The sequence below is a fragment of the Myotis nattereri genome (genome assembly GCF_964212035.1).
Source record: "Myotis nattereri genome assembly, chromosome: 2".
Classification (NCBI taxonomy): domain Eukaryota; kingdom Metazoa; phylum Chordata; class Mammalia; order Chiroptera; family Vespertilionidae; genus Myotis; species Myotis nattereri.
Window position 1 is genome coordinate 115350538 of NC_138076.1, and position 24038 is coordinate 115374575.

Below are 24038 nucleotides of genomic sequence, written 5' to 3' on the forward strand. Positions count from 1 at the left end.
CAAGGTCAACCTTTACCTTCACTGAGCATATCTGTCTTTATGCATCTATGATAACATACCCTTGAAATGTCTGGGTAACTTGTAACTTCCCTTTTTTTGGAGCCCCTGGGGCACAACCAAATGTGCTGGGCGCTAGGACAGATACCACAAATTCCTTCATTATCAAGTTAATTGTTCCTGCACTCCCCTACCTATGTGTCCATCATTTTACTTTTTATCCAATCCCAGGGGTTTCTGCCCCCTACCTCCCCCCCACACACACACACTTTGCTTTATCCCACCTCCTAAATCTATCACCAATGGATTTCATGTAACCCCTCTAAGTCCCTCCTTTGATTGCAATGTATAAATAGAAATGTGCCAGAAGCCAATTCCAGCATGACAGCAGGGCTGAATCTGGGAATGGCTGATGGCATTTCCCCAAACCTGAATAGGATACATTAAATTGATTGTTTTCTGCCAGACAGCTCAGGGCATCTTAATTTACATGTTATTGCCTTCTACTGACCAAACACCTGAACAGCCCTAGGCTAATTCCCCCATTCTGACAATGGACTTCTGTATAGGAAACCCTGACCCTTTGAAGTGTATATCTCTGCCTCACCTCAGGAAAACTGTGTTTATAAAAAGCATGGGGTCCTGAGATGAGGAGATCTTAGTTTTCTTTAAACTAGGCTCCTCTGGCCCCCAAATGCCTTTCAAAATTATGCTTCGTCTCTGGACTCCTATTTAATCTACGCACAGCCTTCTCCAGATTCCAGAACCCTTCTACATGCCAGATCAAGACCCACCGGCGTTAAATGTCACCCAACGTCCGGCATTACAAATGTAACCCACCATTCTCCGGAGCATTATCTCAATTCCTTGAGGTTCTGCTTCCAGCATATGTCAACAGTTTGGCTCAAATAAACTCACAAAATTTTTTTACAGTTTTCAATGTTTTGGGTTTTTTTTATGTTAACATAGCTTTCCTACTTCTCTGGAGTTAAAACATCCTTCTTTTATTCACTCTCTACAGGCAACAAACACAAAGAGAGAATGACAATACGGTGGTGGGTGATGACTGTGCATTTCTTAACTTACTTGGTTGGCAAAATTAAAATTTGAAATATTTTTCTAAGGACTATCCCTATAATCCAAAAAGCTAAGGATGCACTGATCTAGACCAAGTCTTCCCTAAGACCTGAGTCCTGCTAGTGGATGAAAGTCCAGCAGGAGAAATACGAGCAGAAGCAAACTGAGCAGAAGAAATACCCTGGGGAAATGGCACCGGGACCAGCAGTATAACACTGTGATGAGTCACCCACTCTTCCCCCTACAGGTCTAACTGGAAAGATGAGAGATGAGCTTACTAGAACTCCTGCATAAACGAACAGACCACCACCAGTATTTACCTCTGATGACTCTGGGTGAGAGTAAACCACTGCAGAAATGTAGGATCCAAGGCAAAAAAAGAGAGATGAATTTATCACACAGGACAGCGCTATTGGAAGATAATAAACTACACATTAGTATACCACAGAGTGAATTTTCACAAAGTAGGCTAACGTGCAGTTCCAAACCTCACTAGGCTGTTAATGTGGGAGAAAATGCTGTTTTTCTGACATCCATTTCCTGCCACTTTTTCTTTAAAGCAATCCTGCAATCCCTTCATCCCTGTTGAAGCTGATAAAAATGAATAACATGAACAGAAGATGCTCTGAATTTCTTAGAAGCAGGTACAAAAATTATGCAGTTGTCTAATTATTTGTGTTGGTCTTTTAGGGATTTCCTTCAAAGGATCATAATATCCAAGGACTTCAAACCACACGGACCCTGGAGTCTGAGCAAACAACTCAGATCTTGGCAATGACAGCTGTGCACAAAAGGCCTGGCACTTGCAGTCACTCCCCTGGGTCCTTGTACCAGTATTTCAGAAGAAAGAAAAGAGGCTGCAACCGTCACTGTGACAAAACAGTAAGCATGGGACGCAGGTGCGAGAGCTGCCTGCATCCTCATGACAGCCGAACAGAGTCACACCGCTGGGATCACAGTCGGGGTACAAGAAGACGTCTCATTCTCTGCCTGACACAGGAGCGTCCAATGTTCTTCATCTTAATATAGAAGGAAACCCCTACATACTGATTAAGGGTGACAACAGAGCTTAAATACAATGTGTGTCCTCTGGTGTGAAAAGCTTTAATTTTTCCTCCCATTGGATATTTGTAAGCAATACAAAGTGATGTTTGACAGGAAGGAGAGAAAATCAGTGACGAGACCTTGAATCCCTTTCCTCCTTCCCCAGAAGCCCCTGGCACTATTAGCAGGCCCAGAACTTTCCCTCTGCATTATTGGTTAGTACGATCTTCCTCCGTTTGTTTATCATTTTTTCTTAAATTTTAAAATTTATATTAAATCAATATGAGGGGAGAAGTGAGAAGAAAAGAGAGCTTTGATTATAAACCCCAAAGAGTTCAAGCCACGAGCCAGTTTTATTTAGGAGTAACAAAGAGGGGAGTATTTGCTTAATATAGAGCAAAGTTCCCCTAGAAGCTAAATTTTTGGCAACTGTCTTGCACAAGATTAGACCGGCACACACTCGTTCACCATCACTCACCCTCCTCCACCTACCATCTACCACTGCAGCACAGAGGTACAATTTAAGATTTGACTTCTGTTTTCATGAGTTTGCAGGGACTTAAGAGAGTAGTTATGGAACTTCCCATTTGCTTGAGTAGCAGGTGTAAGATGCATTTGATTCCTTCATGATCCTATTACTGTCCTTAAAAGCTTTACCTACATTTGCCCGGCTGGTGTGGCTCAGGGGTTGAGCGTGAACCCATGAAACGGGAGGTTGCAATTCAATTCCTGGTCAGGGCACATGCCTGGTTGCAGGCTGAGTCCCCAGTAGGAAGCGTGCAGGAGGCGGCCCGTTGATGATTCTCTCTCATCATTGATGTTTCTCTCTCTCTCCCTCTCTTTGCAGCCAATGAAAAAAAATATTTTAAAGAAACTTTACCTGTATTTTAAAATTAATATCACAATTTCAATATCTTCAATTATTATGTTTTTGGAGGATAGAGCAACTTTAAAATGTAGGCACACAAGATATATACAAAGGGACATCCAATAATCCTTCTATCATCCTTGTATTGGTTACTACCAGAGAAACCTGTCCAGTTGTCAACCAAAAATTAAAACTAAATTAAAACTATTAGGAGTGAAAATGAAAATTCTATATACTTTCTCTAAAAACCATTCTTTGCAACCATTCTCTGATTTTTATATAAAAACATCTTTAAAATAAGATGATTAAATTTTTGAAACCTAACTGTAAACCAAGAATCAGTCATTTTGGTATTTTAACACAGGCTATTTCTAACCCCTAGTTGTGAGCAGTCAAGAAGTGTAAATGCCACAGGAATCAAGAATAAAACCCATAAATCACCACATGCCAGAAAGCAGGAGGCACACACAGCTCTTTGTTCCTATCACACCCTCTTCTACACACATTTATAATCATCTGTGCTTACCAACTATTTGAATTTCTGGAAAATGATGCTCCAATCATCTGAATTTCATCCGAAGAAAAGAAAGTCACACAGCTGAAGGTCAGCTCTGGGTAAATTAACATTCAGCTCAAACAGGGTCAAAGCAAGGAGGCAGTGCAGTAAAGAGCACCAGGAACAGCCACCGTCTGGGGCAGACGCAGAGCGAAGTGCACACATGTGCTCTGTGCAGATAGCAAACATCTCGCTAATTCGCACCAGAACCTCACTGGGGAAGCACTAAAATGCACTCTTCATGAAAAATTAAACACACCATCCTGGACACCCCCTCCTCTCACTTTGGCCTTTTAAAGATAAGTAAGAAACCCTTAAAATAATATATTAGCTTTTGAAATGAAGATAAGTAGGAATTCAAATGCTATGCAAAGTTTTTCAATAGCCTCAGACAGTTTGTTTCTAGTTTTCTTTTTAAGAAAACCGTTTGGCTCCTTCATCAAGGAAATCATGAGAGAAGCAATTACAAAATGCAGCAGCAGCTGAGCATCCAGGAGCGTCACTCCAGTGCACCCTGTCCTCCCTCAATTGTCACCATGGGGAAACCCACTGTTCCCCAGGGCACTGCTCTTTCTGCGCCTGCCCAATCAATAGGCTAATTTTAGGTAGAATATCTTAGAAATGCCATAATCCATCCCATGGTACAAGGATTCCAGCATCAGCCAAAACCCTGCATGTTACACAGCACAAGTTGTATTTTCTTCCTCGTTTAAAAGGTGCATACTTGGTGCTAAAACAATCTGCATAACTAAACTCAGCCTCCATTATCAGGCACTAACATCTTATCTAATAAAGAGGGAATATGCTAATTGACCCTCACACTGCCACAAAGATGGCAGTGCCCACAGCCAATAAGGAGGGAATATGCTAATTGACTGCCCTGCCCTCAAAGATGGCGGTGCTCACAGCCACAAGATGGCCGCAGGAAAGGGAAGTTGTGGGCAATTAGGCCAGCAGGGGAAGGCAGTTGGGGGTGACCAGGCCAGCAGGGGAGGGCAGTTGGGGGCAACCAGGCCAGCAAGGGAGGGCAGTTAGGGGCCACCAGGCCAGTAGGAGAGGGTAGTTGAGGGGGACCAGGCCAGCAGGGGAGGGCAGTTAGGGGCGACTAGGCTGGCTGGGGAGGGCAGTTGGAGGCAGCTGAGCCAGCAGGGGAGTGTTTAGGGGGTGATCAGGCTGGCAGGCAGAAGCAGTTAGGGGTAATCAGGCAGGCAGACAGGTGAGTGGTTGGGAGCCAGAAGTCCCAGATTGTGAGAGGGATGTCCAACTGCCGGTTTAGGCCCGATCCCACAGGGACACATGATCCCGGCAGTTGGACATCTCCCGAGGGGTCCCAGATTGGAGAGGGTGCAGGCTGGGCTGAGGGACACCACCCCCCCCCCCCCGCCCCCAAGTGCACAGATTTTGTGCACTGGGACTCTAGTAGGAATCATAAAGTCATTTGGAAGCACAAATGGCTGAGAATAGCCGTTTGCCAACTTGGAGTTTTTGCTGTTGTTTTGTTTGTTTGGGGTTTTTTATTATGTTTTTTACATAAGACTGAGAACAAAAATCCCTGATTCTTTGCAGGTAACCCAAAAGCTGGATTATAAATTACAGAAGAGTCTGAGCTTTATTCTAGGAAACTGGATTCAAGATTCCATGATGCAGGTCCTAAAACATGAGTTGAACCCCCAAAAAGCTTTCCCACCTCTCTTCTATCACCCCGAACTCCTCCAAGGAGTCTACATGGTATGCTCATTTTGACATATCTCCATACTGGAATTGTCCTCCTCAATGTTTATTCATTTTTTAACTACTGAGACATATAGGTCATAATCAATACTGCCACCTCAAACAGACAATACGCTAAAATAATGCCCAGAGCTCTCAGGTTTATTTTGGCTCAAAATATTTTACTGAGGCCCGGCAAGTGTGACTCAGTGGTTGAGCATTGACCTGTGAAACAGGAGGTCATGATTCAATTCCTAGTCAGGGCACACAGCCTGGGTTACAGGCTTGATCCCCAGTGAGGGACATGCAGGAGGCAGCTGGTCAATGATTCTGTCATCATTAATGTTGCTCTCTCTCTCTCTCTACCTTCCTCTCTCTGAAATCAATAAAAATATATTTTAAAAAAAATTTACTGATCCCCTAGAGCAGCGGTTCTCAACCTGTGGGTCGCGACCCCTTCGGGGGTCGAATGACCCTTTCACAGAGGTCGCCTAAGACCATCGGAAAACACATATATAATTACATATTGTTTTTGTGATTAATCACTAAGCTTTAATTATGTTCAATTTGTAACAATGAAATTGGGGGTCACCACAACATGAGGAACTGTATTAAAGGGTCGTGGCATTAGGAAGGTTGAAAATCACTGCCCTAGAGTGTTCTAGTCCCTCCAATTCCTATCCTCCTACACACATCATTACAGGAAACAATGGGTTTTCTTTTTAGGAGCTATTTTAAAGAGAATTAAACACCTTTTCGTGTCATTTTCTCTACTGAAGACTCTGCTGTGATGGTTGGCACTCTAGTCATTCTGTGTTGTTCTGAGGACACAATAAAGGCTTACTATTTCTTTCCATTTTTTTCATGGAACACTCCACCAGGCAGTTTGGCTTTTACTTATTCAAAGGATAAATTCTAATAAAAATGAACCCAACAGAACATTAAGCCCTATTCCATTATACTATTCTGAAGTGGAATACCAAATCAAATGGCTACCATTCTTGATAAAAAGTTAAAAAGCAACAGAAACTTCAAATGTGGTTTCCAGTGGTGGAGATTAACTGAACTAAGCCACCCACAATCTAACTTGGGCTTCTTGGTAATCAACAGTGTTCATTGGCAAGACAGCCAGCTGGAGTCCAGGGCACTTCCTGGGAACACTGCACAGTGGCTTTAAAATAGACCACATGAGGACTGAGTATAGTTCCAAAGGTTAATTAATCCCCTTTTTACTAATTATGTTGGCCTGCTCATAGCTAGGTCCAAGATATTGGGAAAGAAGCATAAGCTCAGCAATGACAATAATAGGAACTCAGTAAAGATATACTGAATAAATGAAGTCAGTATCTCAAACACCTGAGTATCTTCAAGTACCTCCTGTGCCTATATCAGCCGTGGGCAAACTACGGCCCGCAGGCCGGATTCGGCCCATTTGAAATGAATAAAACTAAAAAAAAAAAAAAAAAGACCATACCCTTTTATGTAATGATGTTAACTTTGAATTTATATTACTTCATACAAACATTCCATCCATGCTTTTGTTCCGGCCCTCCGGTCTAGTTTAAGAACCCATTGTGGCCCTCGAGTCAAAAAGTTTGCCCAACCCTGGCCTATATCCATCTCTCAGCCTTTCAGGTCCACTGAACTACCCACATGCTGAGTGGGACCCAGTTAGCAGTGATAAGGGCAGCAGCAGTGATAAGTTACAGCAGCTGCACATCCTGAACAGCCTGTGTGGAGCCAAGAAACCTGGGAAGCTCAATTGCTACAGGTGCCAAGCACTTGTGCTGAGTCTTGAAGCACAGCCAGAGCTCTCCCATCTAGACATGATCATGGCTCCAGTTTTCATCTATATGGGTGAATTTGATAACCTAAAATCTAAAATCAGGTAACCTCGCCATCCCGATAAAATAGTGTAGAATATTATCCCACTTGCCTTCCATGCGGCATGGACCTTATAAAATACTTGCAATGATTACTATGTAGTTAACAATGGTGAGCTCATAATTGGCATCTGTTAACAGGAGAGCTTCCTGCTTTTGTGAATATGCAATGGGGGGAGAGGGGACAGTTAGAAATTCACCTAAATAGATTCACCTTCATAGCTTGTCAAAAGTGGGCAAAGTGGCAGAAGACAAAAACCAGAGTCGTGAGGGTGTAATTAGTGACTTCTGACCTCCAGAGAAGGGACTGCCTGAGGGCTAGAGGCTGGAAATCAACTTTGTATTAAACACATTTGTTTTCAGCCGAACCTAAAACTGCTGTGGCACCTGTGAAACATTCTTCTTCTGCTATATGAGTTCTCTTTTCCCCCTGGAAGGGCTACTACAAGCCAACACAGAGGGAGACAGGTGTGCAAGGGATAGGAAGCGCCACAGCCCGGAGCAGAAGTGGGCAGCATTAATACTAACCTCTCCTGCCTAAGGTCAAAGTCCCTGAACCTCGGGCTATGTTAGATGCCTGCCAGGTTAGGCACACAACCGCCTTAATGATGGTTTCCGTGTAACGGCTCAGGGAGGTGACCGCTGGGCTATATCATGATTTGTGTCAATCTCCCCAGTTTTCCAGGGTGATGTGTGCGCCTCAGATCAACAGATTGTAACTGAGTGGGACGGTTGGGGCTGACCTGAAACGGGTGAGTCAGAACAGGGCGTGAATTTTGGAAAGGAATCAGCTATGTGTCTGTGGGACAACATAGCCTGTAGATCAGCTCTTGGGAGTCAACGAAGCCAATTCTACGGGGATGACAATAGAGCTGGAAAAAGGGGGAACGCAGAAAAGATATTGAATGTGAAGAGCTTGGGGCTCTGATTTAACTACCATCACAAAGCTGAGGCTTTGCTGTCAAAGCTCTCTCCTACAGCTCCAGAAGGTCTGAGAACAGAGGACAAGACCACATATGACTACATGTTTGCATGTTTTCCACTTTCTTCTCTTTAATCACCCTTAGTGATAATTCCTTAAATATATACTGTTTGAAATTATAAAATAAATAATGTTAGCACCATCACTCTCATAGGAAATATCTATTATTACATATTCTTCATCACCCATAACATGTTTAGCTGAAGACATTTATATAAAATTCGTATATAAAATTTTTACTCCTATTTCTCAGTTAACATTGCATTAAATTTAGCAGCCTGCCTGCATGCGGATTTTGTCTGCTGCCTCTGGCATTGCATTATAATCCTGTTTCCCTGGAGACCAGAGTTATCACAGGCAAGAAGGATTTTTTAACATGCTAATTTTTGTAAGAGTGAATATTCTAAACTTCTCAGCTCTGTCTTCCTCAGCCTCGTCTGTCACTGGGCGAGTCTTCAGACTGGCTCAAGCCCCTCATGGGAAGAAGCATGCGGACAGATGGTGTTGCATGGAGCATGAACCGGAGTCTGGTTCCCAACCCCCTGCGCCTGAACTTTAGCTCTATCTGTTCCCAGCTCTGTGACCAGCGTCTGTTTCTGATGAAGATATTTGTAAAGTGTTAGCCTCTCCCCCCTAGGTTAAGAATGAAAATAACAAGGGTTTCTTTCCCACATACGCTTGGGAGGGGGTATATGGGAAAGAGGTGGGCAGCACAGATCTCGGGGGAGAACCTGTGGGGCGCTGTCTGGGAATCTCTGCGAACAGGATCAAGAAAACCAGGCATAGGCACCATTCCCATCAAGTGTTCCCAATGGTGACACCATTCAAACCTCTACAGCCATTCCCTCCCACACATGCATTGCTCAGGTCACTGAGCACGGAGAACACTGGCCTCCTAATGTCTCCAAACTGACTCAGTGCCCATCAGAGGCCAGATACTGTTCCAGGCCCAGCAAACACAGCACAGAAGGAAGATCCTAGACTCCTGATTGTGAAGAGTACTGCCCAAGATCATATTTTAATATAACAGCAACTATTGCTTACTGGTTGCTTATTTAGTGCCAGGTATTTAAAAATTTATTCACACACACACATTCACACACACTCATTCTATTTCATTTCAAAGCAACCGTAGGGCTGACTATTGTCAAGATTTTAGAGTAAAAGAAACAGGCTCAAAAAAGCCAGATGCCTGCACAAAGCTAATAAGTGACTGGCTGTATCCACATCAGGCCTGTCCAGCCTCACAGCCTCCCAACCACACGTAGAACAGTATGTCATACAGCTTACATGAACGTGCAGGCTACCTGCAGTTAATTCTCTAACACAATTCTGGCGATCACTTATTAAACAGGCAATGCACCTATATTATCTTACACACACATTTTAAAAGTATAAATGCACGCCACTCCACCACATTTCTCCCCATTTTATATACCATCCTAAGGCCAGGGGACCACTTTCTCTGTTTATGCCATGGCACCAGGGTAACGGCCCCTGTAAGGGCAACACTCAGCAAGGAGCACCGCCCCTGATTGGCTCCGACCCTGAGTGACAAAGGTTCAACCACTTCTGTCAGCTGGTTCTCTGAGCCTGATAAGATTCCCCAATAGACTGGTTGCTTGATAAGAACATCATTTGTTACGGACAGAACTGCCAAGGAACCATCTGCCTGCCACTGGGGAGGAGGACTCCTTTTATCAGGCCAAGCTACAGCTGTCCAGCCAGAGCTACAACAGGCACAACACAAAAGGTGAGATGCACACACTGAATCACTGTCACACCCCTCCCGTGTGTGACAACATTTGCAAAGACTGAGCACGCACAGGCTGAGGTTTCACATGTGCGCTCAGTGACTCTCAGCAGGACAAGACTGACTTGTCCTCATTTCTCCAGAATCCAGCACACAGAGGAGAGCGAGAGAGAGGGAACAGACAGGCTCCAAACATGGACTCCGAGCTGAGGCACACGTACCAGTTTAAGCTGGAGTGGGCAGCACACAAGCACTCCCTGCTTGCTTCTCCTTCGGACCCAGAAAAGACAGCCGGCCCCGGTCAGATTCCCCACGCTCTCATAATTATACCGTGCTTCCCCCTGGTTTCGCACGGTGTGTCTGAAAGTGTCAAAACCAAGGTTCCGGTTCCAAATCTCTTGCTCTAGCCTCTCAGCACAAATGATGGCCCAGGAATCGCCAGGTGTTCTCTGTTCACATCTCTTCAGACACTAACCTTTCAGGAAGAAGAAAATCAAATTCCCTGATACCTGCCAAAAGCTGGCAAAGGGGTGACTAGGAAAAATGCTGCTCATTTCGCCTCCAACAAACAAGCTGTTTGCTTCTTTTCACAGAAAATGAGAAGAGTTACCTGGAAAGAATAAGAGTATTTGCACAAGACAGAAATATTTTTATTATAGAGTTGATCCTTTATGGGGGTTAGGGACACAGACCCCTATCCCACCCCTGTGCAGTAGAAAATCTGCATATAATTTCTGACTCTCCAAAAACTTAGCTACTAATAGTGCACTATTGACCAGAAGCCTTACCAATAACATAAACAGCTGATTCACACATATTTTGTATGTTACATGTATTACATACTGTGTTCTTAAAATAAAATCAACCAGAGAAAAGAAAATGTCATTAAGAAAACCATAAGAAAAATGCATTTGTAGTATTTATTGAAAAAATCCCTGTAAAAGTGGACCCGCACAGTTCACACCCATGTTGTTCCAGGGCCAGCTGTCTGTCAAATGGAAGCTGTCCTTACAGGTGGCGGAGACCACAGCAAAGAGCGCTGAAGCAAGCTCTAACTCACCTTGTCCAAGATCTCTACCACTCTGTCTAACTGACCTCAACCAAGTGCAAATCAAACTTCTCCTCCCAACTCTCCCCTCATGCTCAAGGTTTGTCAACAAACGTAGACAGAATGAAGGTTACTGATCAGTATGACTGATTCCGAAATGAAACCCCATACTCGGGGAGCTCAAGGAGAACCTGCTCCCAGAAAGGCTGTGCCCCTCCCCCACCGGATCAGCAGGCGTTTCCTTGGATCCTGATCATCCCACAAAAGCATTTTCCAAGAAGCAACACACACATTTCCCACGCTACACCTTTCCTCTGCGTGTGATGTTTCGCCATGAAGCTCCTTAAATAGTCTTCCTTAGCATCAATTACAGGACGATTACTCATGCCTTTAAAAATTCATTATGTTTTATATTAATAAAGTTTCACCTCAGTAGTTAAGTTTAATAGTAGCTGCTTGTACTGCACATTACATCGAGGGCCGCTAACTCCTAAAAACCTTAATCCCTATAGTTTAGAACCCTGGTAACTGGCACACGCATAGGGCCTCCAGAAGCCAGCATATACCAAAGAACTCCAGTCCTACAAACTGAGCATCACCCAGACAGGCCCGGCTTACAACGGGGGCTAGAGACATGATTTTCCCACAGAAGTGACTATGCTGAAGGGATGAGGTCCCCAAGCGGTCCTTACAGTCCTTTGTGCATTATGTCTCTGAAGCATCCAGCCAGGCCAGACAACTGTGGGGACTGTCTGCAGACATCCAACCTGGGACAACGCCACCCGCAGGGCACAAACCTCAGGGCCAGGCCTAACTCTTGCAGCACTGACAACCGAATCAGGACAGCCTGGGGGCCAACCCCACTGGGCTCAGCTTCTCCTTCTGCAAGGTGGAGGCAGCGACACCTAATCCAGAGCATTAGTGTGAAGGCAAATGCGATGGCTGCGCAGGGCTCAGCTCTGCCCCTGGGCCTGATGAAGGCTCCATAAAAGACACATTTTAAAAAATCACATATAATTATCTCTCCTTTCCTCTTCCTCAAAAAAAGGCCTGATGCTTTGTACTTGCTGCCTCTTGCCATTCGTTTAGAGCCCTTTGCTTCCTGGTTACTCACCTCCACATGTAGCTGTCTTTACCTTCTCCCACCTTCTCCCATCACCTCCCCCACCTGAATGGAGCTCAGTTTGGGGAAGGAGCACTAGAGATGGAATCTGAAGATCTAGCTTCAACTCTAGCTTTCCCACCTTCTCGTCCAGCAAAGTGCAACCTCTGACTGAGCTCGTCCCCATCCACCCTGTCCTCAGAGGTATTTATGGAAAAGACAGATGGATGGATGATGACTACAAACACTGAAAATACCACAGTGAAACTGTAAGGTGCACAACTTAGCAAACCTGAACTGAAGTAGGCATCTCCCCTAGCCTTGATTTCTTTATATTCTCATTCCCTAAATACTTTCTCACATACATACCCGCCATCAAAACACTGTTAACAAGCTTGCTCATTGCTTTCAGAAGACTACATATAATTTATTTTCTTTTTAAATTTTTCTAAAATTTCTAATTACATAGCTATTACAATGCTATTGACTATATTCCCTATCCTTTACATCCCTGTGACTACTTTGTAACTACTAATTTGTACTTCTTAATCCCCAGCTCCCTAACCCCATCCTCTCTGGCAATGGAATTTGTCTTTTTCTGTCTGACTTACACCACTTACCATAATATCCTTTCTACAACAGCCAAGATATGGAAGCAACTTAAGTGCCCATCGATAGGTGACTGGATAAAGAAGATGTGGTACATCTAACCTATTCTCATTCATTCTTTATTTATTAAAAAACTGGAAAAGTTCTGTAGTTTGACTTCCCAAACGATTACTGGGTCCCCCTTTTCCCGAAGGCAGCCTGTCCCTGGCCCTTGCTGCCCCTGGTATTAGTTTAAAGCCTGCTTGCATCCTGGCCACCCTGCTCCACCCGTTTGGTATCTTTACAAGTTTTGTTCTTACCTGGTTGGCACCTCCATTCCCTGTGTTACATCTGCCTAAAAACTGATCACTGATCTGTAATGCCCCAGAAACCTCATGGACTGCATGACTTCAATCTTTCAGATTTTTTAAAAATAATTTTTAGTTGGAAATTCAAATTTCTAAGTTTAAGAGGGCTTGCTTTTATCTCTCAGAGTTATCTTCCCAAATATTCTCAGTTGCTGCAACACCCCTGTAAGAAGAAACCACCAATTCCACACCAGGGGGGCTCTGTGAAGCAGTATTCATTGCTCTAAATTAAATTTAACCTTGTCTCGATACACTCAACACCAAGGTCCTCCCTCCCAGGTAAGCCAGGCCCTTCAGGAAACATCAACACCTTAGAGAGTTAGTGGCTAATATGTTCAGCTGTTTTGATTTGATGGCTAAGAAGTTGTGTTCTGGAACCAGAATGCCTGGTTCCATTCCAGCCATGCCTCTTATTACTTGTGTGCATCTGGACAACCAACTTACATGAGTCTCAGCTTCCCCATCAATAAAATGGACTCAATAACAACATGCACCTGGTAAGTTCATGATGAAAATTAAGTATGTTGGAAAACCTGAGCACTGGGCACAATACCCAGCCCAGCCCAGTTGGCACACTGTAAATGACAGGGGTCTCTCTCTGCATAAGTGTCTGTTTTGGTTTGGGGCTTGTGGTTTTAAACTCTACTGTCATTCCACTTTAATATGAATTAAAGTTGAGGATATATTTGCAACTTAAAATCACAGCAAAAAAGCAAACACAGATGCTAAATAGTCCTCTTTGGGGAAAGGACTCTATTCTATGACCAATGAAAGTCATCCTTTTATAAACCCTCGGCCTATTTTCAGATTAGTTGGCCAGCCAATAAATGCACACGTTGATGTTCTGTAAACAAATTTGTCAGAGAGATCTCCCCAGATGAGTGGCAGAGCTCCAGGCTGGCAGCAGATGCACACCAGTGCCAACAGCACGGCTGCTGATGGAGCAGAACAGCAGCCATGTCTCCAGCTGATGGTCCTCACCCCTCAGCTTCCTACAGGACACCTGCTCCTCAAGGGCTCAGCCAAGTGCCCGCCTTGGAAATGTGCTGTCCAGCGAGCTATGAGCTGCAGCTTCAGCACGCGTCAGACCCAGCACACATTCCTGTAGCTGGACTGAGTTTGAGCCCTAGAACTTCTAGCAGCTATAGCAGATTTCCCGACACCAGGGACATAGACAGTCATCCACTGACCCATCTCATGAGCCAGCTCCATCCAGTGTGCCTGCCTGACTTCGCAAGGCAGCACACAACGGCTTTCATGTAAGGTGCTTCCTTTAAGGGAATCAGTTTATATCGCCTTATCTCTTATTTGTACTTTCCCCAAAACTGTTCTGCCTGGCAACATCTTTCCTCCTCCCAGCTGCCCTCCTTCCAGTTTTTAAAGAAAGGCACAGCCCTCACACATCCTGGCTCCTTCTATGGTGCACTGATTTAAACATTTCCAGTGACAATGGGACCTTTCCGAATGTTGGCATTTTAATAAATACTGAATGTCAGTCAGAATCTCACCTGGAAAACCAAATCCATGTTAAGTATCTGCCACAGAGGGAAGTGATGGGGGGAATAGGTCACACACCACCCGCCCTGCACTGAAGGAACAGAGGAAGAGGTGTATGACCAGAGCCACAGGACCAGCATCCCCAGGAGGAAGCCAGATCCACCGTGAGCCCATCCAGAAAAGCTGGAGCCACCACAGGACTCAGGTGCTGCTGGAGTCCAAGGGGCCGGGAGAGTGAACTCTGGCTCCTCCCACTGCTTAACCTCTCCCTGCAAGGCTATCAAATAACATGGGATTTTTATTCTGTTGGCTAAATTGAAAAGTGATGTAACCGGTTTTACTTTAAAATATCAATATGTATAATAACCTAGGGATTGCTTTGCAACTTTTTAAACTATCATGAAACTTTTCGATGCTAACTTTTTAAAATGTAAGGGTATATGTGATTTTTCAAAATTCTTTTAGGAGTTACGTGAGCAAAAAGACCTCTGTGCAAGGAGATATAGATAAGCTACCCGCCTTCCATGGGTTTACAGACTAACAAGAGGGAGGGTGAGATGGACTGAACCAACAGTTATGAGCTGTCTCTCTTGGTGCTTCACATACAGGCCACCCTAAAAACACCCGGGAGGCAGGTGCTGTCGTCTCTGCTTCACCGATGGTGAAATAAGATCTCAGAGGTTCAGTGAGCTGCCTAAGTCTGGTTGGTAAGTGACAGGACAAGATTCAAAAGCAGACTTGTGGGACTCAGTATCACTAATCATCAGAGAAATGCAAGTCAAAACCACAATAAGACATCACCTCACACCTGTTAGAATAACTATCATCAGGAAGACAAAAATAACAAGTGTTGGCAAGGATGTGGAGCAAAGGGAATTGCTGTTGGTGGGACTGTAAATTAGTGTAGCCCCTATGGAAAACAGTGTGCAGCTTCCTCAAAAAGTAAAAAATAGAACCACCATATGACCCAGAAATTCCTCTTCTGGGTATTTATCTGAAGGAAATGAAATCACTTTCTCATAAAGATGCAGCGCCCCCCTCATCCACAGGGGAGATGTCCCAAGACCCCCAATGGATGCCTGAAACTGGAGATAGTACTAAACCCTCTATATACTACGTCTTGTCCTGTACAAACACACCATTGCACTTAAAGGAAGCACTTTACCACGGCTTCTCTTTGGCTTATGTGAATTGCCAGCATCACTATTCTTGCACTTTGGGGGTCATTATTAAATAAAGTAAGGGCTGCTTGAACACAAGCACTGTGACACCCAAAGGTACATCTGATAACCCAGCTGGCTAGTAAGTGACTAACAGGTGGGAACATCTTCAGTGTGGAGACTAGGAAGAATGGATAATTTGTGTCCACAGTGGGACAGAGCAGGACCAAGTGAAATTTCATCATGATACTCAGATAAAGCTCACAATTTAAAATTATGAATTGCTTACTTCTGGAATTTTCCATTTAATATTTTTGGATCATGGTTGACTATGGGTAGCTGAAATGACAGAAAGCAAAACCACAGATAAGGGGAAACTACTATATCACACCCCATGTTCCCGGAGGCATTATTTACAATACCCAAGACATGAAAACAACCTCACTGTTCTCTGATGAATTAATGGATAAAGAAGTGTATATGGTACATATGCACAAAAGAATGGTACTCATCATAAAAAAAAAAGAAGGGAATCTTGCCATTTACGACAACATGGATGAATCTTGAGAGCATTATTCTAAGTGAAATAAGCCAGGTAGAGAAATATAAGTACCATATGACCTGCTTATATGTGGAACAAATAGTAATAACTCGTAGATACCGGAGGTATAGGGGGTCAAAAGGTATAAACTTCCAGTTATAAAATATATAAGTCATGGGGTTGTAATGAACAGCATGGTGACTACATTTACTACTACTGTATTGCATATTTGAAAGTTGCTAAGAGAGTAGATCTTAAAAGTTCTCATCACACCCGGCCATCAAGGCTCAGTGACTGAGCATCAAACTATGAACCAGGAGGTTACGGTTTGATTCCTGGTCATGGCACATGCCTGGGTTGCAGGCTCAATCCCCAGTGTGGGGTGTGCAGGAGGCAGCCAATCAATGACTCTCCCTCATCATTGATGTTTCTATCTCTCTCTTCCTCTCCCTTCCTCTCTAAAATCAATAAAAGTTAAAGTTCCCATCACAACTTCAGAGGGAAGGCAGGGGAGGGGGTGTAAGAGATCAACCAAAGGGCTTGTAGGCATGCATGTAAGCATAACCAATGGACACAGACACCAGGGGGATGAGGGCATGTGCGGGGAGGTGGGGGTGGCCAGGGAGAGATCAATGAGGGGAAAGGAGGCATATGTAGTACTATATGTAATACTTTAGAAAACAAAGAATTTTTTTTAAAAGTTCTCATCACAAGAAAAATAAACTGTTAATATGTGCTAACAGATGTTAACTAGACGTACTGTGGTGACTGATTCATAGTGTATACAAATATAAATCATTGTGTTATCTACCCAAAACTAAGATGATGTTATATGTCCATGAAAATAACAGGTTTATTTAATTCCACAATTTCTTATGTGGCAAATTGCTCCCTGATTTCAAAAGCACGGGAGTATGGTATCAAATATGCCTCAGAGCAGCATTTCCCAAACTGTAATGTGCCAACAAAGCACTTGGACTCATGGTGGGATGCAGATTCTGACTCTGAGGTCTAATGTGGGGGCCTGAATTTCTGCATATCTAACAAGTTCCCACATTTGGGGACCACACTTTGTTTTTTTTGTTTGTTTGTTTTTAAATATATTTTATTTATTTTTTACAGAGAGAAAGGGAGAGGGATAGAGAGTTAGAAACATCGATGAGAGAGAAACATCGATCAGCTGCCTCCTGCACACTCCCTACTAGGTATGTGCCCGCAACCAAGGTACATGCCCTTGACCAGAATCGAACCTGGGACCCTTGAGTCCGCAGGCCGACGCTCTATCCACTAAGCCAAACTGGTTAGGGCATGGGGACCAACTTTGAATAGCAAGACCCTCAAGCAGAGGGCACCAAACTTTCTTGAGTGGGCACTCCTTACCAGTAAGACATTTTGAGCATGCATCCCCTGACATGTGTACACGTGTGTATTTATAAAGTGTATATGCCTGTATTCTGACAGTAACTAATATAAGAAGACATACTATCCAGTTAGGACAAGGTACATTGTTGCACTAACAGCTACAAATCCTCATCCTATATAATAAAAGCCTAATATGCTAAGTGTCCGTTCGTCCATTCAACCAAATAAAGCATAATATGCTAATGATGCTAAGCCACTCAACCACTTGCTATGACATGCACTGACCACCAGGGGGGCAGATAATCAACTGGTCAACCAGTCGCTATGACATGCACGGACCACCAGGGGGCAGACCCTCCAACCAGTAGGTAAGCTTGCTGCTGCGGTCCAGCCAATTGGGACTGAGCAAGATAGGCCGGACATGCCCTGGAGCACTCCTGCAGTCCCTCCCCAGCTGGCCAACCTCCCGTGTCCCTCCCCAGCCCTGATCATGCACCAGTGGGGTCCCTCAGCCTGGCCTGAGCCCTCTTGCAATACGGGACCCCTTGGGGATGTCGGAGAGCTGGTTTCGGCCCAATCCTGCAGGCCAGGTCAAGGGACTCCACTGGTGCACAAATTCGTGCACCGGGCCTCTAGTTTCTAATAATCTTGCTGGTGATTTTGAATTTTTGACCATTTCTTATCCAACAGGACTCTACCTTTTACTTGGCTAAGGAACTTCTCATGCAACAAGTAGTAGGAACAATATCAAATCTGATGTTTTCTTAATGTTCATTAGTACTTTCGCTTGTTAGATGGTAAGTCTCAGATTTTTAAGCCACACATCTATTTTGTGAAAATTAAAACTAGGTCATGTAATTTGTAAATCGACTTAACCCTGCATACACATACTGCTAAAGGGACAGAGGAGTGCAGGTGTCACTGTTTCCATCCAGATGTGACCTCCCATTGCTTCCTCAGGACTCCTCAGTTCAGAATGTTACAGGTGACAAAGCGAAGCTGCCTGTTTATGTCCTTATAACAAAACATAAGAAAGCTTAGTTTCTGTCTCATCCTGAGTCCCTAAAGGGATTTTATGAGCTTCTCACCCTTGGCACCCACTTTGGAAAACACATCCTAGAGAAGAAGTTGCAAGAATGTAAGGAACAAGAGCTCACTTTCAGGTCAACATGCTGTTTTCATGATCAAATACATTTTCAAATAGTTTAACAAATGCAGAACTAACAGAAGAAAAAATTGTGTATGAGATTTTTAACCCCTTTAAAATTGTACTCCCCCCAGCACCACACACTTTGAACTTTTCCTTTTTCCTACTTCTCATACTTAAATTCTCTTTCAACCAAATCCAAATAGAGAATTTGAAACAATGAAACATTTAATGTGGCTGTGAATGACTGTGGGGAAGCACGAAGTTGGTTGGAAAGTCTATAAGGATGATTCTCTGAAAGGTCAGAGGCCTCTGGGGAACCTTGCCAAAGGCGACAGACCCTGCCTTGACTTTTACAAACAAGTCTGAGCCCCCAGGTGTTTTACTGGAATCTTTATGTTTAGACTTCAAAACATCTTTGTTTAAAATACACTTCAGATGCATGTGTTTTCTCAAGGATGCTTACCCTGCTGATAATATCTAATGGTTAACTTTAGTTCAAGCTGTTGTTCCAATAAAAGCCTAAGGAGGAAGGCAAGCACGCCTGTCTTGTTCCTTTAGCCAGGCACCCTGACAGCCCCGAATCCCATTCACCCACACTCTGGACCCTGACAGGAGGAAGGAGGGAATATGTCTAAAGACCAACTATTGGCATAAAATACCATTCCCTTTCTATGTCCCTGATTCTATTATGATCACCAGATTATTTATTCACTTGATTCTTAGATTCACTTGTTGATAGATGCATGTTTGCTGTTCATAATTTGTATCTTTACCTTTTTCTTCTTCTTCCTCTTCTTAAAGGATACCTTTCAGCATTTCATATAATACTGGTTTGGTGGTGATGAACTCCTTTAGCTTTTCCTTATCTGTGAAGCTCTTTATCTGACCTTCCGTTCTGAATGATAGCTTTGCTGGATAAAGTAATCTTGGTTGTAGGTTCTTGGTATTCATCACTTTGAATATTTCTTGCCATTCCCTTCTGGCCTGCAAAGTTTCTGTTGAGAAATCAGCTGGCAGTCGTATGGGTATTCCCTTGTAGGTAACTGGGTTTCTTTCTCTTGCTGCTTTTAAGATTCTCTCTTTGTCTTTTGCTCTTGGCATTTTAATTATGATGTGTCTTGGTGTGGTCCTCTTTGGATTCCTTTTGTTTGGGGTTCTCTGCGCTTCCTGGACCTGTAAGTCTATTTCTTTCACCAGGTGGGGGAAGTTTACTGTCATTATTTCTTCAAATAGGTTTTCAATATCTTGCTCTCTCTCATCTTCTGGCACCCCTATAATTCTGAAGTTGGTACGCTTGAAGCTGTTCCAGAGGCTCCTTACACTATCTTCGTATTTTCGGATTCTTTTTTCATTTTGCTTTTCCAGTTGGGTGTTTTTTGCTTCTTCGCGTTTCGAATCTTTGACTTGATTCTTGCGCTCCTCTGGTCTGCTGTTGGGTGTCTGTATAGTATTCTTTATTTCAGTCAGTGTATGCTTAATTTCTAGTTGGTTCTTTATCACAACATCGAGGGTCTCATTAGATTTCTTGAGGATCTCACTACATTTATCGGCGGTCTCACCAGTCTTTTCGAGGGCCTTACTAAGTTTATCGGCAGCTTCTAGACAGTTCTTGAGAGACCTTAAAAGTGTGGTTTTGAGCTCTATATCTTCCATTTCTGACATTTGCGTCCCGTTTCTTTGTCTCCGCATTTTTATATCTTTTCTCGGTGCACCCTCTAGTGGTCTTTGTGCGCAGTCCTGTAGTTAAGCCTTGATTGTTGCCGGTAATACCAGGGGTGATTTGACCTCCAGGCCAACTGGCTATGAGAGTCAGCTGTGTCCGCAGTGGGAGAGCTTCTGTGCTGGATCTCTAGGGCAGTGCTAATCTAGCCTTTGCCTGAGGCTATCCGGCAAATGGCTCTGTGCAGGGCTTGGGCGGGGCGGGTCCCTGGGGATCTACAGGGCGGGCGGAGCAAGCGGTTATGGCTGCTCTCAGTTCCGTCCCTAGGGGCTCTGCCTCTCAGAGTCCCAGCAACCGCTGCAAACCTCGGAGAGAAAGCTGCCTTCGAGTTCCGACTGAAGCCAGACAGTCCCGCTTCTCCCGTTTGAGTCTGGGTCCCCAGAGACTCGCCCAGATCTGGAGCTCAGAGTCTGACACTCCCTCCCGATTGAAAACAACAACCGCGCCCTCCGCCGCCAGCCCGCTCCGCACGCGTGCGCGCGCACTCCGCACCTGAGTATTTCACTTCAGCACTGCGCCTCCTCTGAGTCTGGGTATGATATTCTCTTTCCTCCTAGTTGTAGAATTTCCACTCAGCCAGCCTTCCTGTGGTTCTGGATGATGTCCGTTCTGTCCTTTAGTTATATCTCTGAAGTGGTTGTTCGAGGCAGCAATCTCCGGCGTTAACCTATGCCGCCATCTTGGTTTCCCCCAATCCTATTTTAAATGCAGGAAAATTAACTCAAAAGTATATTGTCGAATCATATTCAAAAATGGAAGCCAATCAGGTAAATTTCATTAAAGCAAACCAATCTAAGTTGAGAGTTGAAAAATATAGTGGTTTGATGGATTATCTCACATCTAGATCTGAAAATGATAATGTGCTGATTGGTAAAATGATAATACTTCTGTCGTCTTTTGAGGGTAGTCCCAGAAATATGCAGCAGCAATATCAGGATGCTATGGCAATTGTAACAAAGTATGGCAAGCCTGATTTATTCATAACCATGATGTGCAACCCAAAATGGGCAGATATTACAAACAATTTACAACGCTGGCAAAAAGTTGAAAACAGACCTGACTTGGTAGCCAGGGTTTTAATATTAAGCTAAATGCTCTTTTAAATGATATATGTAAATTTGACTTGGCAAAGTAATAGCTAAAATTCATGTCACTGAATTTCAGAAACGTGGACTGCCTCACGCTCAGACATTAACTAATCTTCCAAATAACTATAGTAAGATTTCTGCCTATAGTTAAGGCAGAAATTCTGGATAAAGACCAGTGACCTTGACTTTTTCAAATTATAAAATCAAATATGGTACATGGACCGTGTGGAATACACAATCCAAATAGTCTATGTATGGAAAATGAAAAATGTTCAAAGGGATATCTGAAAGAATTTCAAAATGCGACCATTGGAAATATTAATGGATATCCCAAATACAAATGAAGATCTAGTACACAATGTCTATTGGAAATAAAGTTGTCAATAACACTTGGATTGTCCCTTATAACCCGTATTTGTGCCTTAAGTATAACTGTCATATAAATGTTGAAGTCTGCACATCGATTAAAAGTGTCAAATATTTATTTAAATACATCTATAAAGGGCACGATTGTGCAAATATTCAAATATCTGAAAAAAAATATTATCAATCATGACAAAGTACAGGACGTCGTTGACTCCAGGTATGTGAGCACTCCTGAAGCTGTTTGGAGACTTTTTGCAATGCCAATGCATGACCAATCTCATGCAATCACAAGATTAGCTATTCATTTGCCAAATTATCAGAATTTGTATTTTCATTTTGCTGAAGTTATAGGTAGGGCTACAAGGCATAGCTCAACTTTGATGGCTTAGTTCTTACTGAATAGAGAAGATTCTGATGCGCGTAATTATTATTATTGGGAGATTCCACACATTATGTGTTTAATAAGTCTTCGTGGAGAAAACGCCAAAAGGACAGGAATAAAGTATTAGGTAGACTGTTCACTTTAGAGAACCAGAACGATATTACCTTAGACTTTTGCTTCTGAATGTAAAAGGTGAGGTAAGTTTTGCTGACCTGCAAACTGTAGGAGGTGTAATTTACGATATATTCCATGAAGCTGCTAAACATCAAGGATTATTAATCGACGACACTATCTGGGAAGATATGATTGACGATGCGATCATCCTTAATATGCCCAAACAACTATGGCAACTTTTTGCATATATATGCGTGTTTGGATATCCTTCTGATGCAGACAAATTATGGGATGAGAATAAATCTCATTTATTGAAGATTTTTGTTGGAAATTACACCGAAGAGAAGGTGCCTGTGTGAACTGTGAAATGCATTCCCTTAACGAAATTCAAGAAGTATTCACATTGCATGGAATGAAATGGTCACATTTCAAACTTCCAGACTATCCTTTATTAACAAATACAACTACATGTGATGAATCGTACAAGCGACAACAGGCAGATGTTTTGATAAATTCTCTGAAGGATGAACAGTTGGCAGCCTTTCAGACTATATATACTCCGCCATCGAAGATCAAACTGTACACCCCAAATGCTTTTTCTTGGATGGTCCAGGCAGTAATGGCAAAACATATCTTTATAACGTTTTGATATATTATATTCGAAGTCATGGTGGTACTGTTTAACCCACAGCGTCTATATAGGAATTGCTGCAAATTTACTTCTCGGTGGAAAACCTTTTGTTCCCAATATAAATGACCAATTCCATTAAATGAAACTTCAATTTCTAGACTTGATATAAAGAGTGAAGTTACTAAAATCATTAAAAAGGCACAGCTTCTCATTACTGATGAATGCACCATGGCATCCAGTCATGCCATAAACACCATAAATAGATTACTAAGAGAAATTATGAATTTGAATGTTGCATTTGGTGGGAAAGTTCTCCTTCTTGGAGGGGATTTTCAACAGTGTCTCAGTATTGTGCCGCATGCTATGCGATCAGCCATAGTACTAACGAGTTTAAAGTAATGTAATGTTTGGGGATGTTTCAGAAAGTTGTCTCTTAAAACAAATATGAGATCAGAGGATTCTGCTTATAGTGAATGGTTAGTAAAACTTGGAGATGGAAAACTTGATAGCAGTTTTCATTTAGGAATGGATAGTACTGAAATCCCCCATGAAACAATATGTAACGCATCTATTATTGAAGCTACCTTTGGAAATAGTGTATCTATAGATAATACTAAAAATATGTCTAAACCTACAATTCTTTGTCCTAAAAATGAGCATGTTCATAAGTTAAATGAAGAAATTTTGGATATACTCAATGGAGATTTTCACACATATTTGAGTGTTGATTCCATTGATTCAACGGATGATGCCAAAAAGGAAAATATTCCCATCGGAATTTCTTAATAGTATTACTCTTTTGGGAATGTATGTCATAAATTAAATTTGAAAGTGGGTGGCATCATCATGCTACTGAGAAATCTTAGTAGTAAATGCGGTCTTTGTAATGGTACTAGATTTATTATCAAAAGATTGCAACCTAACATAATCGAAGCTGAAGTATTAACAGGATATGCAGAAGGAGAGGTTGTTCTGACTCCAAGAATTGATTTGTCCCTGTCTGACACTGGCCTCCCATTTAAATTAATTCAAAGACAGTTTCCTGCGATGC

The 24038-nt window shown here is 43.0% G+C and overlaps 1 protein-coding gene and 1 pseudogene across 3 annotated transcripts in view; one reads left to right on the forward strand and one right to left on the reverse strand.

Annotated features, from left to right (window-relative positions):
- Window positions 1-24038, reverse strand: part of MTUS2 (microtubule associated scaffold protein 2) — a 503374-nt gene that overhangs the window by 448135 nt on the left and 31201 nt on the right. The gene's annotated exons all lie outside the window — the stretch shown is intronic.
- LOC308513827 (cyclin-Y-like protein 1) overlaps window positions 1-24038 on the forward strand; it is a 118827-nt pseudogene that overhangs the window by 1934 nt on the left and 92855 nt on the right. The window contains exons 2-3 of the transcript in view: window positions 1765-1956; window positions 5109-5270. The product of the transcript in view is annotated as a cyclin-Y-like protein 1 (transcript). The remainder of the gene's footprint in view (window positions 1-1764; window positions 1957-5108; window positions 5271-24038) is intronic.